Source organism: Bubalus kerabau, chromosome 3 (assembly GCF_029407905.1).
Source record: "Bubalus kerabau isolate K-KA32 ecotype Philippines breed swamp buffalo chromosome 3, PCC_UOA_SB_1v2, whole genome shotgun sequence".
Classification (NCBI taxonomy): domain Eukaryota; kingdom Metazoa; phylum Chordata; class Mammalia; order Artiodactyla; family Bovidae; genus Bubalus; species Bubalus kerabau.
The window spans coordinates 49017286-49039868 of record NC_073626.1 but is presented as its reverse complement, the minus strand read 5'-3'; the positions used below and the strand labels follow the sequence as shown (position 1 = coordinate 49039868).

At 43.5% G+C, this 22583-nt stretch overlaps 1 long non-coding RNA gene and 1 other non-coding gene across 8 annotated transcripts; one reads left to right on the top strand and one right to left on the bottom strand.

Moving 5' to 3' along the window:
* The first annotated feature begins 516 nt into the window (after positions 1–516).
* LOC129646098 (uncharacterized) lies at positions 517–14468 on the top strand. Of its 7 annotated transcripts, none has more exons than XR_008711687.1 (6): positions 517–992; positions 1080–1332; positions 11310–11422; positions 11841–11898; positions 13015–13054; positions 14217–14468. It is a non-coding gene; the product is annotated as an uncharacterized LOC129646098 (long non-coding RNA). The 7 variants fall into 7 exon arrangements; XR_008711690.1 differs by having other exon boundaries at positions 518–992; positions 14271–14468; XR_008711685.1 differs by having other exon boundaries at positions 518–992; positions 14220–14468.
* TRNAE-UUC (transfer RNA glutamic acid (anticodon UUC)) lies at positions 12412–12484 on the bottom strand. The gene has a single exon. It is a non-coding gene; the product is annotated as a tRNA-Glu (tRNA).
* Positions 14469–22583: the final 8115 nt, after the last annotated feature.

Genomic DNA, 22583 nt, shown 5'->3' with positions numbered 1-22583 from the left:
ACCTCTGGATGTAAGGCTAGTTTCCCAGCCAAAGTGGGAGAGATTGTGGATACCCTGGCTCCATGCGATCAAGAAATTATGTCCGGAGATGTCAGCCAGACAGGCAGAAGCACGTGAGGACAGCAGTGGCCGAAGCTAGCAGCGGAGGGGATTGCAGGAGTGCTCCCTTGGTAGGTGTCTGCCCAGTGTAACAGAGCAGCACCCTGGGGGGGCTTCCCAGAGCAGAACACCCCCCACACACACACCCCACCTCTTGTCTGTAGAAAAACGTTAGCCTCCAAATTCCAAAGAATGAATTTAATCAGAAAAGTGAGAAAATGCAGAAAGGAAAACGAACAAGACAAAATAATAATAGTTTAGCCATTAAACAAAATCAAGGACCTTTCATTTCTCCTCAGGGCTTCCCAGGCAGCACAGTGGTGAAGAATCTGCCTGCCAATTCAGGAGGCAAGAGATGCGGGTTTGATCCTTGGCTTGGGAAGATCCCCTGGAATAGGAAATGGAAACCCACTCCAGTATTCTTGCTGGAAAATCCCGTGGACAGAGGAGCCTGGGGGGCTACAGTCCATGGGGTCACAAAGAGTGGGACACAATTGAGCAATAGCACCCATGCACTGCACGCAACAGCTGTAGATAATATTCTGAGCTGTATGCTTGAGCTGTTTTGCAGATACTGAAACCCCCACCAAGTGGGCGATGTTAACAGCATCTGCTCACAAGCACATAAACCCTCAGGCTGGTTGGAACCGAAAGGTTGATGCTGTTGACTCCCAATTACCACGCCACCAACCAATCAGAAGAATGTCCACGAGTTGACCACACACCCAAACCCTCTTCCTCACTTCCTCATCTTTAAAAACCTTTCCCTGAAAGCCTCCAGGGAGTTCGGGCCTTTTGAATACTCAAGCTGCCAGAACTTCTTGCGTGGGACCTGCAGTAAACTCTTTCCTTCACCACGACCTGCTGTCCGTGACTGGCTTCACTGCGTATGAGTGAGCAGACCCCCGCCGGGCGGTGACCCCAGCACTCCCGCAGTGGTGAGCGCCCCCCAGCCTCTCCTCCCCATCTTCCCACCACAGGCTCGGTCCACAGAACAGGCTGAGTAAACGAACACCACCGCATCAGGCTTCACTGCGCTCCTGGTCTCTGAGTTGGTGCAACCCTGCCCTGCCTTCAGCTCCTGCCCTATTGCCAGAACAAGCACCACTTAGGTGGGCAAGTTGTTGGTAGGATCTGAGCCAGAAGAGGAAGGAGTGGCTGCTTTTTCCTCCCAGGTGAAGCGTGTCTCAGCTGTATCTAATGAGCATCCCAGGACACCCAGGCACAGCGAAGGTAAAATGGTATTATCTCAAGTTTCACAGACATTTTTCTTTTGGCCTCTGGAGGAAGGAAAATCTATGATTTCCTACTGTTCGTCACTTGAAGAAGTAAGTTATACAGGAATAGAAGGAATAGATGCCTTCGGAATAGAGACCAAGAAAACTTAGGCTGAAATACACCTCTAGGCCCAAGACGGAGCAGCTCCTGCCGAGGGCCAGGTCAGCAAATCAAAACTTGAATAACTTTCTCTGTCCCATGGACAGAAGAGCTGGCAGGCTACAATCCATACGGTCACAAAGAGTCGGACACGACTGAGTGACTAACCCTATATGCTATAAGGATAAATAGACTTACAAGTTGTTTGATCCCTCGGAGCTCTGAGGTCCCAGCAGCTGTGCTAAACCAGGAACCTGGGCCACAGTCTCTCAGAGCTAGAGGAGGAGAATCCAGGCAATAATGTGCAAAACTGAAACCACGGAGAGCAGGACTGAGAGAGTGGAAACGGAGCTTTCTTCCGATTTCTGGAGCTTACTTGGCTAACTGGTTACCAGGCCCAGGCAAAGTGAGCTTACAGGTGCGCTTTCAGAGAGGACCGATTCAGCAGTCTGTAACAGGAGGTCGGCAGACTGGGCTTCGTGTGTGAGACTCAGGCTGTGCTCTCAGAAGGACTTACACGGTCTTGAAATCATTAATAATTTCCCCCTGAGCTTGTGCTTTGTAAGTGAGGTGTGAGGGCGCCCCGCACAGGCACTGAGCGCAGACAGACAGGGTGCCTGCGTGCACAGGCGGGCTCAGGCCAGGAGCAAGGCCTGCGCAGGAAGCCAAGCCACCCAGCGCCGGGTGACCTGGCGGACACCTGTGTGCCTCGGGGCAGGCAGCCGAGGGTGTGTGGGGTCCCAGGGCGATCGGAGACTGGCCCGGCAAAGGCTGGAGCAGCAGGGAGCAAGGAGGGCCTCCACTAGGGACAGTGCTGGGAGGACCACTGCCCGTCCATCCTCAGTGGGTCCCAGGGTGCTGCATCTGAACAGACATCTTATCAGCTCAGTGAGGCAGGAAACGCCCGAGCTCAGGCGGTAAACTCAGTAAATTTTGTCTTGGTAAACTTTTATTTTGTAGTGTATTACAAAATAAAGGAAATTATTATGCAATAAAAATATAGACTTAATAGACACTGCATTAAGCATTTTTAAGGGAGTTATTTCAATTCTTCAAGGAGTTTGGAATCTTTGGTTTTGAAAACTGCTGCAGGCTTACAAATAGAAATTAAGTGCAAAGATTGTTCTATTCAGTGGTAAAGACTGCTATTGGATTCACCAGAAATCTTGCTTGGGTTTTTCTGTAAGACATTATGGAAAAACCAGAATGAAGTTTTTGGCCAACCCAATGGCTTTGAATGAATGAATTGTTAAGAAGGAAGATAACTTTAAAATTGCTTTTTCCTTGAAATTGAAGATACAACAATGCATGTATAAATGGGTCTACTGAATTTTATGAAAGTCATGAAGCCATTTTAGGTTCTTATAAGACCTCCACAGTTAAAGGAAATGTCAGAAGAAACATCAAAATGCCATCATATGGAATACCATGTAGCCGTAAAAATGAATGAAATAATGCCATCTGCAGCAACATGGACCTAGAAATTATCACATTAAGTCAAATAAGTCAGAAAGAGAAAGACAGATGTCATGTGACATCATTTATTGGTGGAAACTAAAATATGACACAAATGAACATATCTCCAAAATAGAAACATACTTACAGACATAGAGAACAGACCTGTGGTTGCCGAGAAGGGGGGTAGGGGTGGACTCAGAGTTTGGGATGAGCAGATGCAAACTGTCACATGTAGGACAGATAGACAAGGTCCTGTTGCACAGCACAGGGAACCATATTCAATACCCTGTGATAATCCATAACGGAAAAGAATATGAAAAAGAATATATATATGTATATCTGAGTCACTTTGCTGTACAGCAGAAATACAACATTTTAAATCAACTATATTTTAATAAAAAAATTTAATGTCATTATATAAATTTTCATTGAAAATTAAATTTCCACTCGGGCTTACACGAAACATATTGGTATGAAGAATTAAATCTTTCTAGAAAAATTGTTCCACAAGAAGCATGAGATTTACATGTGTCACAATTTATATTTCAAAATAATTAATCAGAAACATATCACAACCTTGTCACAGCTTATAAAATACTCATAAGAGCTTCAGTAACAGCTGCATCAGCAGACCTCAAAAATTTTAACTATAAAAACATCATGTGTGGTCTTGTATTTGCCAAGCGTGACTGATACTACTTTCTGTTATATCAGTTGAAAACGAAGTTGCTAAAAGTGTAAATTTGATGACCTAATAAATTAATTTGCAGAAATCCAAGACAGAAGTCTTATGATCATCCAAGATATTATATTATCATGTTGTTATTTATTGTAGTAATGAAAATTATGACATCAAAGACATTATTTTCAGTTTGAAAGTTATGTTGTTACTTAGGTGTCACTATTTCCCAGCTCATCTTTAGTAATAAAGACATTAAGAAAAAGCATTATATTTTAGCTCCTTTAGTGACACTTTACCCCTACTTTTTGAACAAGGGGCTCCACAGTTTTACTTTGCACTGGTCCCTTCCAATCATATAGCCAGCCTGAAGATAGGACTAAACCAAAGAACTGGCTGTCTAACAATTTGATTTTCTATATCACCCCAGAACTATGGGAGTAATTTTTTTTCTTTTGAAAAGAGGTGGAACAGGGAAGCTTTCACAGTGTCTGTAAAGTTACATCATAAGAACCTGCTCTGGTTATTCATGATTTATTCCTAGTGACCTTATTCATATGTACTGTTAAAAAAGAAAACAAACTAATATTCAAAATATGGAAGAATAATTCATTGAGATAATTATGCTTAGGTTTCAGCAGCCATTGTCACATTTAACTATTTTTATCCAAGAGTTTACTGAATGTCACCATGTCAAAGGCATGTGAAGTACAAAGAAAGATTTCTTGTTTTGTTTTTGTTTATTTCAGGGGTATTTTGTTTGCCACACAGTGCAGCATACAGTATCTTAGTTCCCCAGTCAGGGATCAAACCTGTGTCCCGCTCTGTTGGAAGCCAGACTCCTAACCATTGGACAAACAGGGAAGTCCCCAAAGTATAAAAAGTATTTAAAAGGATGTGGAGGTCAGGTTTTAGGATATGGCTTTGAGGTAAGAGACAGATGGACTCCAAGTTCAGTTCAGTTCAGTCGCTCAGTCGTGTCCAACTCTTTGCGACTCCATGAATCGCAGCACGCCAGGCCTCCCTGTCCATCACCAACTCCCGGAGTTCACTCAGACTCACGTCCATCGAGTCAGTGATGCCATCCAGCCATCTCATCCTCTGTCGTCCCCTTCTGCTCTTGCCCCCAATCCCTCCCAGCATCAGAGTCTTTTCCAATGAGTCAACTCTTCGCCTAAGGTGGCCAAAGTACTGGAGTTTCAGCTCCAGCATCATTCCTTCCAAAGAAATCCCAGGGCTGATCTCCTTCAGAATGGACTGCTTGGATCTCCTTGCAGTCCAAGGACTCTCAAGAGTCTTCTCCAACACCACAGTTCAAAAGCAGCAATTCTTCGGCACTCAGCTTTCTTCACAGTCCAACTCTCACATCCATACATGACCACAGGAAAAACCATAGCCTTGACTAGACGGACCTTTGTTGGCCAAGTAATGTCTCTGCTTTTGAACATGCTATCTAGGTTGGTCACAACTTTCCTTCCAAGAAGTAAGTGTCTTCTAATTTCATGGCTGCAGTCACCATCTGCAGTGACCTTGGAGCCCCCAAAAATAAAGTCTGACACTGTTTCCACTGTTTCCCCATCTATTTCCCATGAAGTGATGGGACCAGATGCCATGATCGTCGTTTTCTGAATGTTGAGCTTTAAGCCAACTTTTTCACTCTCCTCTTTCACTTTCATCAAGCGGCTTTTTAGTTCCTCTTCACTTTCTGCCATAAGGGTGGTGTCATCTGCATATCTGAGGTTATTGATATTTCTCCCGGCAATCTTGATTCCAGCTTGTGCTTCTTCCAGCCCAGCGTTTCTCATGATGTACTCTGCATATAAGTTAAATAAGCAGGGTGACAATATACAGCCTTGACATACTCCTTTTCCTATTTGGAACCAGTCTGTTGTTGAATGTCCAGTTCTAACTGTTGCTTCCTGACCTGAATATAGGTTTCTCAAGAGGCAGATCAGGTGGTCTGGTATTCCCATCTCTTTTAGAATTTTCCACAGTTTATTGTGATGCACACAGTCAAAAGCTTTGGCATAGTCAATACAGCAGAAATAGATGTTTTTCTGGAACTCTCTTGCTTTTTCCATGATCCAGAGGATGTTGGCAATTTGATCTCTGATTTCTCTGCCTTTTCTAAAACCAGCTTGAACATCTGGAAATTCACAGTTCATGTACTGCTGAAGCCTGGCTTGGAGAATTTTGAGCATTACTTTACTAGCAAGTGAGATGAGTATAATTGTGCGGTAGTTTGAGCATTCTTTGGCATTGCCTTTCTTTGCGATTGGAATGAAAACTGAGCTTTTCCAGTCCTGTGGCCACTGCTGAGTTTTCCAAATTTGCTGGCATATTGAGTGCAGCACTTTCACAGCATCATCTTTCAGGATTTGAAACAGCGCAACTGGAATGCCATCACCTCCACTACCTTTGTTCGTAGTGATGCTTTCTAAGGCCCATTTGACTTCACATTCCAGGATGTCTGGTTCTAGGTGAGTGATCATACCATCGTGATTATCTTGGTCGTGAAGATCTTTTTTGTACAGTTCTTCTGTGTATTCTTGCCACCTCTTCTTAATATCTTCTGCTTCTGTTGGGTCCATACCATTTCTGTCCTTTATCGAGCCCATCTTTGCATGAAATGTTCCCTTGGTATCTCTAATTTTCTTGAAGAGATCTCTAGTCTTTCCCATTCTGTTGTTTTCCTCTATTTCTTTGCATTGATCACTGAGGGAGGCTTTCTTATCTCTTCTTGCTATTGTTTGGAACTCTGCATTCAGATGCTTATATCTTTCCTTTTCTCCTTTGCTTTTTGCTTCTCTTCTTTTCACAGCTATTTGTAAGGCCTCCCCAGACAGCCATTTTGCCTTTTTGCATTTCTTTTCCATGGGGATGGTCTTGATCCCTGTCTCCAGTACAATGTCACGAACCTCATTCCATAGTTCATCAGGCACTCTATCTATCAGATCTAGTCCCTTAAAATCTATTTCTCACTTCCACTGAATAATCATAAGGGATTTGATTTAGGTCATACCTGAATGGTTAGTGGTTTTCCCTACTTTCTTCAATTTATGTCTGAATTTGGCAATAAGGAGTTCATGATCTGAGCCACAGTCAGCTCCTGGTCTTGTTTTTGTTGACTGCATAGAGCTTCTCCATCTTTGGCTGCAAAGAATATAATCAATCTGATTTTGGTGTTGACCATCTGGTGATGTCCATGTGTAGAGTCGTCTCTTGTGTTGTTGGAAGAGGGTGTTTGCTATGATCAGTGCGTTCTCTTGGCAAAACTCTATTAGCCTTTGCCCTGCTTCATTCCGTATTCCAAGGCCAAATTTGCCTGTTACTCCAGGTGTTTCTTGACTTCCTACTTTTGCATTCCAGTCCCCTATATGAAAAGGACATCTTTTTTGGGTGTTAGTTCTAAAAGGTCTTGTAGGTCTTCATAGAACCATTCAACTTCAGCTTCTTCAGTGTTACTGGTTGGGGCATAGACTTGGATTACTGTGATATTGAATGGTTTGCCTTGGAAACTACAACTAGCCTGCTGTTTGCATTTCTTAAGACACGCGGGCTGCAGGTAAGGCATCTGCACTCTACCTCCTGTTCTCCAATGTGGAAGTAACAACAGAAACGGTAAATAGCTGGGTTTTGTCACCTATGGACACTTCAAGGTAACAGTCATGGCAAGAAGAGAGGAGTTGCACCTTGTTTGAATAAATGATTAAGGGATCTCTACTTCCTCCCTTCCTTGGGGCAGGGAGACACTACATGCTCCTTGGGGATCAAAAGCCAGAGGACAATGCCGGGCCATAAAGAGTTTTGCTTCTTTGCTCCCAGGCAACTTTGTGTTGAAATCCGTCTTGGCTGAGGATACTCAGAACCAGCATAGGGCTTTGTTCCATGTGGCTGTTCACAAAAACAAAGAGGGAGGTGCCATGTTATACAAGGATCCGTTTCCTTTGCAAAGAATCTCTCTCTCTCTTTTAAAGTCATGAAGAGCTAGCGGTGAGACACAATAATCTGTGACACTATCTGTGCGTCTAGGCTGTGACCCAGGGGAGGGTCCAGAGACAAATCAGCCAGGGGCGCAAAGCAAGATGATTGGCCAGAGAGAAGACAAAGACCCAGAAAACTGCCCCCTATAAAAGATTTAAACTTCCCAAAGGCCCGACTCTCGGGACTCTCTCGCAGAGTTCGCCTGTGCATCTTTCTCCATGTACTCTGCTTTCCCAATAAATGTTTTACTTTTCTCTTTACCTTCCACCTTCTGGTCAGAATTCTTTCTTGTCTACGTAGTCAAGGTCTGGAGGACTTAGGCCCTAGCCACTGAACTCTGTAATAGATGGTTAGGACTCCTGGTCAGGGAACTAACATCCTGCTTCACACTCTTTGAGACCCTATGGACTGCAGCACGCCAGGCTTCCCTGTCCTTCACTATCTCCTGAAGTTTGCTCAGATTTATGTCCATTGAGTTGGTGATGCTATTTAGCCATCTCATCAACTGTCCCCTTCTCCTCCTGCCTTCAGTCTTTCCCAGCATCAGGGTCTTTTTTAGGGAGTCAGCTCTTCACATCAGGTGGCCAAAGTATTGGAGCTTCAGCTTCAGCATCAGTCCTTCCAGTGAACATTCAGGACTGATTACCTTTAGTTTGGTTTCTTTTGGTTTGATCTCCTTGCTCCAAAGGACTCTCAAGAGTCTTCTCCAGCCCTACAGTTCAAAGGCATCAATTCTTCAGTGCTCAGCCTTCTTTATGGTCCAACTCTCACATCCATACATGACTACTAGAAAAACCATAGCTTTGACTATATGGACCTTTGTTGACAAAATGATGCCTTTGGTTTTTAATATGCTATCTAGATTTGTCATAGCTTACCTTCCAAGGAGCAAGCATCTTTTCATTTCATGGGTGCAGTTACCATCTTCAGTGATTTTAAAGCCCAAGAAAATAAAGTCTCTCACTGTTTCCACTTTTCCCCATCTATTTGGCATGAAGTGATGGGACCAGATACCATGATCTTAGGTTTTTTAAAGTTAAGTTTTAAGCCAGCTTTTTCACTCTCCTCTGAGTCCTCTTAGACAAATACTTCAGTGGTTTTTGTGTATTAAAGGAAAAAGAAAAAAAAGACAAAATATATCCTTACCTTTTCACACTAAACAAGAAGAAAAATCTATTTAAACAGTGTCATTTCTGCTCAGACTCCTGCCATGATGTTCAGAGATCATCTCTCAGTATCACCCTCCCGCCTAGAAAAGTGCACTCTTAATTGAATGTTTTGTATCATTGGTGAATAGAGTTCAGCTTTGTGTTGCAAGATAAAGGGGGAAATGTCACACAAAGCAACATCATTCCCCAGGTTACTGAGAAGAGCTCCCGTCGATCCCAGTGTGTCCCCGGTGCCCTGTGGATGAGGCCGCGGGCTGTCAGCGTCTGCAGGCGCCCACGAGGCAGGACACTGCTGCGGGCCTCTGCTGCTCCCTGAGTGACGGTCCTACTGACGTACTGACCCTAGTCGAGAGAGTAATCGGGGGTCAGTTCTCTTTTCACCAACATTTCCTCCTCATGAAGCCTTCTTCAAGTGACCTCAGGCTCTTGAGATGTGAGTCCTGGATGGTGGTTTCCTTTACGTGTTCTTTCTCTTGTCCCCAAGAACTGGACCCCACTCTTCACTTCTTCTCTACCCAGACACGTTCCTGAGCTCACCTTACCCAGTTCCATGACTTTAGCCTCCTTACCATGATGACTCATGTTTCTCACCCTCCATCTCTCCCTTGAACTCCAGACCCACATACCTAGCTGTCTATTCAGTGACTATTCAGGGTTTCCCTGGTGGCTCAGATGGTAAAGAATCCACCCACAATGGGGGAGACCTGGGTTCGATCCCTGGGTTGGGAAGATCCCCTGGAGGAGGGGATGGCAACCCACTCCAGTATTCTTGCCTGGAGAATCCCACGGACAGGGGAGCCTGGTGGGCTGCAGTCCATGGGGTTGCAAAGAGTCAGACACAACTGAGCAACTAAGCACACAGCACATTCAGTGACTCAACTTGAATTTTCCAATAGAAATCTCCAGCCTAACACATGCACATACACGTTCTGCCGGTTCTCCTCTGTGGGGTGGGAGCCCCTGCCCTTTACAAGGTAGAGCCCCTTCCACTATAGAAGCTGAAAGTGCTGGGTTCCACTTTCCCAGCCTCTCGCTGCTGGAACACGAGCATGTGAATGAGGCTCTGCCAACCACATCCACCTGCGCCAGACTCTGAAGCCACAGCTATGCACATGGAGAGACCGTGTCCACACGGGGTCCTTTCCAGGGACACACTGTGGCAGCAGTGGCCACAGCTGGTCAGGACGCTAACGTGAGCAACAGCAGCAGTGCTGAAGCTGCATTCGGTTCTGGGTCCTGATGAGACCAGCCGTGGGGACTGCAGTGTCTGCCCGGAAGGGAGAATGTATCTTCACAACACCCATTTCTGAACATGATTTAGGGATTGGTTTCTGGCTTTGTAGACTTGAAGCCTTGCTTCCCCCTCCTCCCAGAGATTCTCAGAACTACTTAATGTTCATTTAATGAATTATTTTTCTTAAAGTATCTGTTGCTTGCAGCTAGGAGTCCTGACTTCTAAAATATCTAAACTCAAGACAATTAATTCTCAAGGTAACAACTTCTTTTCCACTAATATTGCTAAGAAATTTAAAACAGTTGCAAGAAAGAAGTCCAGTTAACCAGTTGTAACTAACCCAGCAGACATGGTGCTGCTGCTGCTGCTAAGTCGCCTCAGTTGTGTCCGACTCTGTATGACCCCATAGACAGCAGCCCACCAGGCTCCCTGGGATTCTCCAGGCAAGAACACTGGAGTGGGTTGCCATTTCCTTCTCCGATGCATGAAAGTGAAAAGTGAAAGCGAAGTTGCTCAGTTATGTCCAACTCTTTGTGAACCCATGGACTGCAGCCTACCAGGCTCCTCTGTCCATGGGATTTTCCAGGTAAGAGTACTGGAGTGGGGTGCCATTGCCTTCTCCGAGACATGGTGCTAGTAATCCTAAAATATAAGGAAGTCCAGGCTCTGGTTATAAACTAGCGTGCTTATGATAGATTTTAAACAACGACTTCATTACAGGCTTATTTTTCTTATATTTTTTAAACTTTATTTTTAATTGGAGAATAATTGCTTTACAATATTGTGTTGGTTTCTGTAGTACAACAGCATAAATCAGCCCTAAGTACACATATATTGTTTCCCTCTTGAACCTCCGTCCCACCCGCTTCCCATCCCATCCGTCTAGGTCGTCACAGAGTACAGAGCTGAGCTCCCTGTGTGCAGGCTTCTATTAAAGAAAAAACTCCTATGTTATACTGAAATTATGATATGATGCGATAATATGTTATATTCAAGCAGTTATTCATGAACACTGCTATAGCCAAGAGCAAGTAACCCTGTACAGCTGCTGTACCTCACTTGGTGAGGATGGAATTCTGGCTGGTCCTCTGGGTGAATTTAATTTGCCTTCCAGTAAATTCCTCAACAGAGACGCTAAGGAGTAGGTCAGAGTGGTCTCGGCCAGGTCGTATTTGCGGAAAGCTTATTCCACAATCGCTTTTCTGTTTTCACAAACTTACTTCTCAGTATTTACAAGATCTGAGCTGAATATGATTTGGATTTTTACCAACTTGTTTCTCACACTAAAGCTGTCTCATGGTGTCCTCAGGGTGAGCTCTTAGCAGGGCTCCAGGAGACCTCTGGCTGCAAGATTCCCAGAAGACGTGGGAGGTGGGAGGTCCAGTTCTGGTTTGTCATCCCTGCCTGCAGCCTCTCCTGACGGTAACTGGCAGCTGCAGCCCACTCACCGATGAGCCACCCTTGGGTGGCGGGTTGGGGGTGGGGTGGGGGCAGGGTACCCTCGAGATGGCGGCAGCCCAGCCCCCTTCAGCATTGTTCACCGCATCTGCAGGAAAACGATGAATCCTTTCAACACAAAAGCACAGGTGCGCAGGTTGCATCTGCCCTTCCTTCTCTCCTCCCGAAAAGGCACCCTCCACTGCCCTCTCCTCATTCAGCCGGCACAGGGCACACAGCAGTACCGCCCTCCCTGCGGGCTCCCTCCACCTTTCTGAACCGTTTTGTGAGCACTCCCACAGCCTGGTTTGGAGGGGGGACGCAGTGTCTCCCCCATCACGGAATAGTTCCCCTCTCGCCGCCGTGAAGCTCGCTCTCACCGGTGCTCGTCTTGACTCCACAGCCGCTCAGTCCCCTCCTTCTCCCCAACCTTCTGCTCAGATGGCCTGGAGGGAAGTGAGGTAAGGCGTTGTCTTTGAGTCAATGTCTAGGAAGCCCAGAGGGCCCATATATCACAATATATCATAATTGTGATACATTTCATATATGATATGAAACATAATTTCATGATTCATTTATGAAGACTGTGGAAGTTTCTTCGGGGGTGGGGTCCTTGGCCTCTTTTGTCATAGTCAGTGATCCTGGAGAAACTTGCATCGTCCCATTCATCACCCCTGTGCAGTTATTTCACTGAAGTGTCCCAACCACAAGTTGACTATGCTTGAGGACAAACATGCTTTTTGGCAACAAAATCCAAAGTCATCATGGGACAATTTTAGTGGTAGAATCTATGTGTTTGCTTCCATTGCAGTGACTTCTGTTGAGGTAAAATGACCTTTCTAATTAGAATGCATTCTTTTTTTTAAAAAATATTTAGTTTTAGTTGTGGCACGCAGAATCTTCGATCAATGTTGGGGTGTGCAGATCTTTTAGTTGTGGCATGCAAACTCCTAATTGCAGTATGTGGGATCTTGCTCCCCAGCCAGGGATGGAACCTGGGCCCTCTGCGTTGAAAGCGCAGAGTCTTAGCCACTGGACAACCAGGGATTATGTATAGTATGTATTCAATAGTATGTATTCTTATTGATTCATTCGATAACCATTTGTGGAAAATCTACCCCTAACCAGGCACACTGCCAAACACTGGGTTACAATGCTGAGCCAAAAATAAATGAGGTGCTTCTCTTTAGGGAACTTACAGTCTAGGGGGTGAGAATAATGAAATAAAAGAATCACACAAATATGTGTAAAATTCAAACTTAATAAACTTGTGGAAGAAAAGACTATAACTAAGAGGATTGGGGAAGCAGGAAAGTGTTCTCAGGTGATCAAGGTAGCAGTGTTTCCACATTATATTAACTGGATTCCAGTGATACAGGAAGAAATAGATTGTGAGCCTAAAGCTGAGTCAAGGCCTCATTCTGCCAACATCATTTGCCTTTTTCACTACCTGCATTTTAAGAAGCTATGTAATATTGATATTCAGGAAATGTGAAAATGTGAAATTCTGAATTGTGGATTGCAGATGAGAGTGGGCTGACATTAGGAACCTTCTAAGATTCAGGTTTTTTTCACAGGTGACCTGCCTTGGTATGTGGTATTGACATTTGATACCAGGTTGGTGAACAAGTAATACTATATTGATTGAGGATGTTAATGAAATTCCCTAAGCCATTTAAAACAAAATTTCTAGAAAGCTCTTCTTTGCCATGCAAATTCGCTCAGTGACTGAGTGAAGTCGCTCAGTCGTGTCCAACTCTTTGCGACCCCATGGACTGTAGCCCACCAGGCTCCTCTGTCCATGGGATTCTCCAGGCAAGAATACTGGAGTGGGTTGCCATTTCCTTCTCCAGGGGAAGCTTCCCGACCCAGGGATCAAACCAAGGTCTCCCGCATTGCAGGCAGGCGCTTTAACCTCTGAGCCACTAGGGAAGCAATAATGAAATTCCCCATGCCATTTAAAACAAAATTTCTAGAAAGCTCTTCTTTTCCATGCAATGAATATTCTATGCAATGAATATTAGGAATGAATATTCCTAAAACACAAAATTCAAACTAACTATGAGATGACATGTGATTATTCCATATACAAATCCCAGTCAGATCACATCATCACTTAATTATAATGTAAGAAGCCTGGACTTTTCAGGGCTCTAAACAAAGTCTGGGTAGCAACTTGGTTAAAAAAAAAACCCAGGCACATGATACGTTACTAATCGTCCTCTGAGAAAATACACACCCTAAAATGTCATACAGTAAGAACTTTAAAATTGTTTCTACCATATTAGGAAAAAAGCTTATGCTATGATTAACTGGCATGATTTCCCTTTTGATTTGGTAACCATCATGTTGGTTTGGGAAAACATGAAACAATTTAAGTCAATTGTAAGCTATTTGATTTTCATTCTGTAGGTACAGAACTATAATTTTTCAGTATCAAAATATTATTTATTATTATGATAATTCTCTCAAGAAATATTTGTTGGTAGATCCAAAAAATTGAAGCATATCACTATTCTCTTTTCTTTTCAAATTTTTGTATTTGTTAACCCAGTTATTCTATTGACAGGAAATTACTAATGCTTTTAATAGAGGCTTTTAATGTATTTTGATATGAGGACAGTTTTTAGGTACTTTGATTTAGAGGTATAGAAGAACGGAATCTTTATCTATTGATCTTATGTGTCAAGCAGTGGACATGAGTTGATCTTATATCATGTGTCAAGCAGCAGATATCAAAAAACGTATTATATTTATTGATCTTATATTATGTGTCAAGCAGCGGACATTATATTGACCAATGCTGCAGACATGGGTTCCATCCCTCCTCCAGGAAGATCTCACATGTCTGGGAGCAACACATCCTTGTGTGCCACAACTACTGAGCCTGGATCTAGAGCCCACCAGCCGCAACTACTGAACCCCACACCCAACAAAGAGGAGCCGCCACTCACCGCAAGGAGAGAGAGCCCACGGAAAAGCGAAAAAGACCCACCGCAGCCAAAATAAATTAATTAAAAAATTGTAATCATGATAATCTCTGTCGCTTTACAGTTTACTGCTGGGGTCCAGCCCCAGCTGATTCAGGGTATTCAAAGCGGGGACGGTGTCAGCTAGGATCAGGATACAATAGCTTCAATTAGATATTAATTAGAGATGTAAAGAGTAATAGAATGAGGATAGCTCAGTAGGAAAATTCAGTGGAGAAAAGAGGCTGAGTAGCTTGGTTTACGCGGGAGACCAATAAAACTTCAAGACAAGAAGTTTGCACCACTTACGTAGGCCGCAGGCGTCCTTCCGTTCTCCCGAAGGAGAGGAGACACTGAGGCCTCCCCGGTCGGATCTTAGAAGCCCAGGCAAAATTAGTAAGCATGGCGGGTTCTGCGCTCCAGATGGAGACTCAGCCAGAGTGAGAGAGAGAGTGACATGGGGAGACCAGTCTTTCAAGGAACTGATCCCAATTCTTTATTTTCCATGGTCTACTTTTATACACTGAGATGTTATGCAAAAGTCATGCGGGGTCAGCAGTCCTGACTTTTATCAAAGTCAGGTGCTTCATACAAATGTACACAGAGGTCTTAGGGGTGTTACATCATCTTCTGGCCAGGGGGCCTGCTGACAATTTATGACCCTCTCCTTGTGACAGCTGTCAGTCAACCAGGACACTTATTTCTCCAGGGGTGATTATTCTTAAAACAGACGCCACCCAAATAAAGTTACATTCCTATAGGGTGAGGGTGTAGTGGGTTTTAGTTAAGGAAAGAATTTACTTCGCCTAAGGTCTAACGTGATTAATATCAAAGGTTAATACTTATTTCTTCTATATATTCATTAATGTGTGTAAGGGCAGGGGATATGGAGACTTAGCAACAAACATTGGCTCAACAAATGAAAAACCCTTCACCAATACAATTTCTAATCAGCCCATTATACTTATACTAATAGTTTTCTAACTTTTCTAAAGAACCTGTTTTTAGAGGGTTTAAAGCATCTCATGCTTCTCACGGTTGGGAGCTGTGAGCAATCACATGTGGCGGGACAAGCCTGTCAGGCAGGCTAGAGAAGCTTCAGAGGAGTTTGTAGGTTAAAACACTCTTGTCACGCCCAGGAGTTTTTATTAACTGGAGCTCTAGGTTAACTCCTTCTCCGAAAGAGGTGGTGGGGGACATCCCCCCGTAAAGTCAGAGGTGTAGGTGGGAGCACAAAGTAGTAAAGCAGGCAGGCTCTGGTTATGGGGGTAGATGCTCGAGGATTTCCAGGGGGACTCCTGAGGCTTGATCCCGCCTTTGCGTATGTCGCGCCTCCTTCCTCATGACCTTTGCCACGGGCGGAGTGCCTCACTCTGGCCCCCAACAGTTTACAAAGAAAATTTAATGTAATTTTCTTTATGAGTTTACATAATCATAGTTTTAAAAATTAAATAGCTGCACAAGTTTATTGTGAAAAATAATAAAGCAAAAAAGGTTCATATGCTCTCTTCCCAATTATTGTTCCCAAAGCACTAGTTTTCAACCCTTTTCTGTTTCATTTAGTATTTATAGCTGTATTTCTATATTTGGTCAATAACTTTTAAACAATATTTCAGTTTTATATATCAACTTCCTGTTATGGAAGGTGAGAACGTGTTTCTCCTACACCTTTACTGCCCCTCCACCAACACATACTCACTTATATGTCTCCTTCTTCCTCTTAATGTGATGTATTATTGTCTTATCATTGAATCAGTAATCAGTACCTACATTGCTATGATTGTGAAATATTTTTTGTTATTCAGTCATATACGATTATGTTTCCTTTCTTGTACAACTTTGTTTTTCTGGTATTTGATCTGTCATTTGCTTAGTTTTCTGCATATCTTGCATTAATTTACCCTGAATGCCTTCTAGAACATGTCTTCTCTCACATCCTTTTCCAGCACGCTGCACCCTCCCTCAGTTCTGTCTCCTTGGAGACAGCCCTTCCTGCCTCTCCCTCTTCCACCAGTCGGCTGTGCCTGTGCTCCTGTCTCTGACCTGGGCTCTCCCTTCTCCCTCACCTGTGCTGGATCTCCATTTCCTGGATCCTGCACGTGCCCCTTTCTTTGCTGACTCTTTCATTTTAATAAAGCATCGTCTCCATTAGCTTCCTGAACAAATGTGTATAGAAGATAATTTTTTCAGACCTCGTAATGTCTAAAAATGTTTCTACTTAAAAACAAATGGGACCTAATCAAACTTACAAGCTTTTGTACAGCAAAGGAAACCATGTGCTGTCATGTCCGACTCTCTGTGGCCCCGTGGACTGTAGCTCACTAGGCTCCTCTGTCCATGGAATTTTCTAGGCAAGAATACTGGAGCAGTATTTCCTACTCCAGGGGATCTTCCTGACCCAGGGATCGAACCCACATCTCTTTTGTCTCCTGCATTGCAAGCAGATTCTTTACCACTGCACCACCTAGGAAGCCCCATAAGCAAAATGAAAAGAAAATCTATGGACTGGGAGAAAATATTTTCAAATGATCCTACTGACAAGAGCTTAATCTCCAAATTATACAAACAGCTCGTATGACTCTATCACAAAATAACAAACAACCCAATCAAAAAATGGGAAGAAGATCTAAATAGACATTTTTCCAAAGAAGACACACTGATAACCAAAAGGCACAGGAAAAAAATGCTCAATGCCACTAATTATTAGAGAAATGCAAATCAAAGCTATAAAGAGTTCATACCCATCAGTATGGACATCATAAAAATTCTACAACTAACAAATGTAGAAAGGGTGTGGAGAAAAGGGAACCCTCCTACACTGCTGGTGGGAATATAAACTGGTGCAGCCAGTATGGAAAACAGTATGTAGGTTCATCAAAAAAACTAAAAATAGAGACTTCCCTGGTAGTCCAGTGGTTAAGAATCCATCTTGCAATGCAGGGGACACAGGCTCGATCCCTGGTCCAGGAAGATCCCACATGCTGAGGAGTAGCTGAGCCTGTGCCACAGCTAGAGAGTCTAGTGCACCACAAGAAGGATCCCGCCGTTCAAAAAGATGCCTGCACCCCTATGTTCATAGCAGCACTATTTACAATAGCCAAGACATAGAAACAACCTAAGTGTCCATCAACAATTGAATGGATAAAGATGTGGTGTGTGTGTATATATATATACACACACATATATATTCTTTTTAGGGCTGAGTAGTATTCCTTTGTGTGTGTGTGTGTGTGTGTGTGTGTGTGTGTGTGTGTGTGTGTACTCAGCCCTAAAAAGAATGAATAATGCCATTTGCAGCAACATGGAGAGACCTAGAGAATTTCCAGGAATTCTTTCTTTGTTCTCATAAATTTCTTTTTTGTACTCATCTGATCATTTCATGAATGTATTATTTTTTCCTTATATTTCTGTAGATTGAGTTGAGGTTTTTTATAACTTTTCCTCTCTCTTAGTTTCTGTTTTCTATAAATTCTAGCTTAGATTTGTATTCTGTCTCTGTCACTGGTGTTGCAGACTTTTCTCTGTTTGGAATCCTTGTCTGTTCACTTCATCTAAGGGTGAAAGCGTTCAAGTCCAAGTTGAAGCTCTTTGTGCATGGGCAGGACGTATTGACTGGTGGGCTTCACTACAGAGCGATCCAGCTGAGGGGAATTAGGAAAGACCCCCGATTATCAGGATGTTTAGGACTGTCTTTGGGCTTCTTAGAGTTGCAGAGGAAATGTGTCCAATGTTCTGCTTGGCGGCTCTCAGTCTGTTTGCTTCTAATCTTGGAGTGGAATGAATCTATGGTTTCTCTCTTCACTACTAGACTTGCACTTGCTACTCTTGTTTTCGGTGTAGTGGCCTCACTCCAGGGCCTAGTACTCACTCTGGTTCACTTTTGTTAGAAAGCAGTTTCTGCTGAGGGGGGAGGGGGGTTGAGCAGCCATGCGTGGTGGCAGGTAAGGGGGTGGAGGAACAGCCAAGGACAACTGGAGGGTCTAACTGCCTCTTATATAAACTCCCCAAATCCTCCTGCTTTACCTTCTTTTTCAGAGATTCCTGGCACTTTAAAATTTAGGTTTTATACTTATCCATATACTGTGAGGCCAACAGCTTAGGAAACAACTGCCATGGAAGATAGCCTGTGATTCGCTTGTCCTGAGAGGAGGAGCAGGCCACATGCCTTAGAATCACATGGGGAAGCTCCAAGGTTGGTCATAAGACAGACGGGAATGGGGGGCTGGGGCCAAGAGCCTTTATTGTGGTTTTCACGGGAGGCGTGGGAGGGGCAGGGTGAGTAGGCTTAGGACTGGGCAGCTTGATTAATTTCAGCTCTGTGGCATTGGGGCTGTCCCTAGCCGCCCGGTACCTAGCCCTGGGATATAGAAGAGGTGGGGGTGATGTGGGCTCAGGATTGGTTGGTTTAAAGGTGAAAGGCACATCAAAAGGGATCTTTATCATCTCCAGGAATTGGCTGGTTCTGGGAGGTGCAGTCTCCTCATGAAGTAAGGCCCCAGATGTCAAAACAAGGGAGTAAAAAGGTGTGCATAATGTACTTGGCATAGCCAGTTCCTGAGCCTCTGAGAAGGACTGTCTGAAAGATGGCTCCCTTCTAGATTTCGTCCACTGCTTGTTCTCAGTTCTGCTTTCATGGATAAAAGATGATTACGACAAGTGAGGGTTACTCATCCGTCCATCTACTCTCCAGCTTCCAAAATCTTTTCCTGTTGTACCTCCATCACTCTGTTTGAATGGAAGACATTTATGTCTTTTTAAAAAATCCTTTATGGTCATTTGAGTGGGATTTGGAGAGGCAGCAAAGGTGAGTGCCTGTGTTCAACCCACCACCTTTAACTGGTCATCAAATACTACCTCTTACACAAATGTTTTTTCCTTCTTACTTTGAAGGAATGGGGATATTTAACCACTCCACTCCACTCCACCCATTTCTGCCCAGAACAGGATATACACAGGGCCATATAACTTACTTATCTTAAAATACTTGAAGAGCTAACATACAGAAGAAAGAGTGAGCTTACCCTGAGTACCTCCAGACCATATGTAGGAACAAAGAATAAAAATTTTAGAGAGATTGTCCAGATAAACAAAATAAAAAATATATTATACACTCTGAAAATTTAAGGGACTTCTCTGCAGTCTAGTGGTTAAGATCCTGTGTTTCCATTGCAGGGGACACAAGTTCCATCCCTGGTCAGGGAGCTAAGATTCCGCATGCTGCAACAAAGACCTGGTGCAGCCAAATAAATAATTTTTTAAATGCATGTTTTAAATTTTTTTAATCAAAAAAAAATAATAAAATTTCATCTGCTGCTTCATGAAATAAAGAGCTTTGCATCATGGAACTCATGAAAATGCAGTAAGCAGAAATGTCTGACCCTAAAGATTCCTAATCCCATGGGTCTTCCTGTGACTTCTCTTTTGTAGCACTTATAGTTGCTGTTTTCTCTTCAGGCTATGAGCTGTATAGGAGCAAGAACTGTCTTTATTAATCACCCCTTTACCAGTTAGATTTAGCATGGGGCCTGATACATTGTAGGTGCTCTAAAGCAAACCAAAATTTACATAGCAGATTAAGAACTAGGATGATATTAAATGTATCATGACACTAGAAGAGGATTCTAGAAAAAATAGAATTAAGTAAAGATATTTAATTCAATGTGGGATGATAAGGGAGGACTTCCTAAGGGTGGTGGTGTTTAAATTAATTCTGAGAGAGAATAAAAAGAGTTAGTAAGGCAAGGAAGGGAGGGAAGAGAATTCTAGGAGAAAAAACATCAGATCAACGTCACAGAGACATCAGATAACATGATGTATTCTGGGAACTTATTCCGAACAGCAGAGTAACATGGAAGACACAGAGGGATTCGGAGAGAGAGGAGACCAGAGCACAAGACCAGGTCAATGTCATGCTAAGAACTTGACAATTACGTGCCAGAAAGAGTTGCTCCAGACTCTGAAGCAGAAAGTCTTACAGTTCAGTTTGGAAAGGTCATCCTGGCAGCGACAGGTAAGGCGCATGAGAGGCGGAGGCTAGAGGTACAGGACCAAGAGGGAAGTGGGAACCGGGACAAAACGCTAGAACGAGAACATAATTCAGCCAAGTTCTTTGATACCTGTAACAAGAATCACCCTTTCTCCAGCTTCCAAGACCATGTTCCCCATTTCTGTCTGCATCTCCCCAGAATGGCCTTCACTGTCACCGTACTCGTAGGTACCTTGTAAGATTATGGCTGTTTCCACAGCCCTCCTGCTTTCTCTCTTGCCCGTTCATGTCAATGTACACTTTTTCCAGCAGGAATTTCATGTTACCAGAATTTCCTCTGCTCCTAGAAATTCATTCCTCAGGAAAGGAGTTATGAGAAGCCCTACATGTCTTCCTTTGATCTGATCCCACATATACTGAGAGAAATTCCTCCACATTTGCAGCATATAGATGGTATTTTTCTTTATATTTCAGTATTAATTCCAGCTGTTTTAACTATCAAATGCTGTGTAATACACAGCCCCCAAATTTAGTAACTTAAAACAATAACTATTTCTTTGTTTGTGATTTTGCAACCTGGGCCGGTTCCATGGGCAGCTCCTGTCTCCTCTACGTGCCACTGAGGAGGCTGGTGAGACTCAGTCTGGGGGTCCTCGTCTAAGCTGGCCCTCAGCTGTCACGTGGGAGTGCAACAGGGCCGAAGAGGCCTTCATTCTGGGCCATGGGAACCCCACTCGACTCGGACATTTCACTGCGGCATGGCTACTGAGTCTCCGAGATAAGGAGGAAAGGGAGCGGGGCTTACTCGTGCCTGCGCTCAGAGACCCTGAACGTCACTTCTCTGCGTTCCCCTGGACAAAGCAGCTCCAGGCCCAGGTCAGACCTCAAGAGGAGGAGATGTAAGCTCTCCTGCCTGAGGGAAGGATGTGCGTGATGTACAGGGATGGGCAGAATTATTTGGAGGCATCTTCAGAGAGTATTTACTACTCAGGTTGCTCCTCAGTGTTATACTTCATTGGTCATATTACTAAAGTGGTGTCTCCCAGAAAAGAAGCACAACATTGCTGTTCTAATTTTTTTTACTGAAGTATAATTTACATTCAATGAAACAAACAGTCTTAAGTGTACAATCCAATGAGTTTTGGTGCATGTACACAGTTGTGTAACACGTACCCATATCAAGGTGCAAATTATTTTTCTCACTTTAGAACATTCTCCTGTGCTTTTTCCTTGTCAAGCCATGTTTCCAGAGGGAACCACTCACTGTTCTGACTTTTTTCATCTTAGATTAGATTTCCCCACTTTAGAACTTACATGAAATTATAAATGAAATTATAAAGCACTATTCTGGTGTGCTAGACTTCTGTTCATCATAAAATTTTTGAGATTCATTCATGTTGTTTTGTATTATTATTTTGTTCCTTTTAATTATGAGTACTATTTCATTTTATGAATATATTTATAGTTTAGTAACTATTCATTTGTTAGTGGATACCTGAATTGTTTTCCCTTCGAAAGTTAGTTGCTCAGTCATGTCCGACTGTTTGTGACCCCATGGACTGTAGCCCCCCAGGCTCCTTACTCTGTGTAATTCTCCAGGCAAGAATCCTGGAGTGGGTTGCCTTTCTTTTCTCCAACGGATCTTTTCAACCCAGGGATTGAACCTGCTCTCTTGCTTTGCAGGTAGACTTTACCATTTGAGCCACCAAGGAAGCCCTTGATAGTACAAATAAAGTGGTTTTGAACATTCTTGTACTCATACATATAATATTTTCTTTCTTTTGGGTTAGGACTAGGAATTCACCTGGAAGTAAATTACTAAGTCATAGAGAGGACATTTCTTTAATTGTACAAGAAATTGTCAAACACTTTCCCAAAGTGGTTGAACTAGAGTTCCAGTTGTTCCACGTCTATGTAAGTATTTGGTGTTGTCAGTCATTAATTGTAGCCATTCTGGAAATGTGAGTGGGCTTCCCTGGTGGCTTATATGGTAAATAATTCATCTGCGTTCAGGAGACTGAGGTTCGATCCCTGGGTTGGGAAGATCCCCTGGAGAAGGAAATGGCAACCCACTCCAGTACTCTTGCCTGGAGAATTCCATGGGCAGAGGAGCCTGATGGGCTACAGGTCATAGGGTCGCAGAGTTGAACAGACTGAGCAACTAAGACACACTTAGAAGTGTGATGGTATC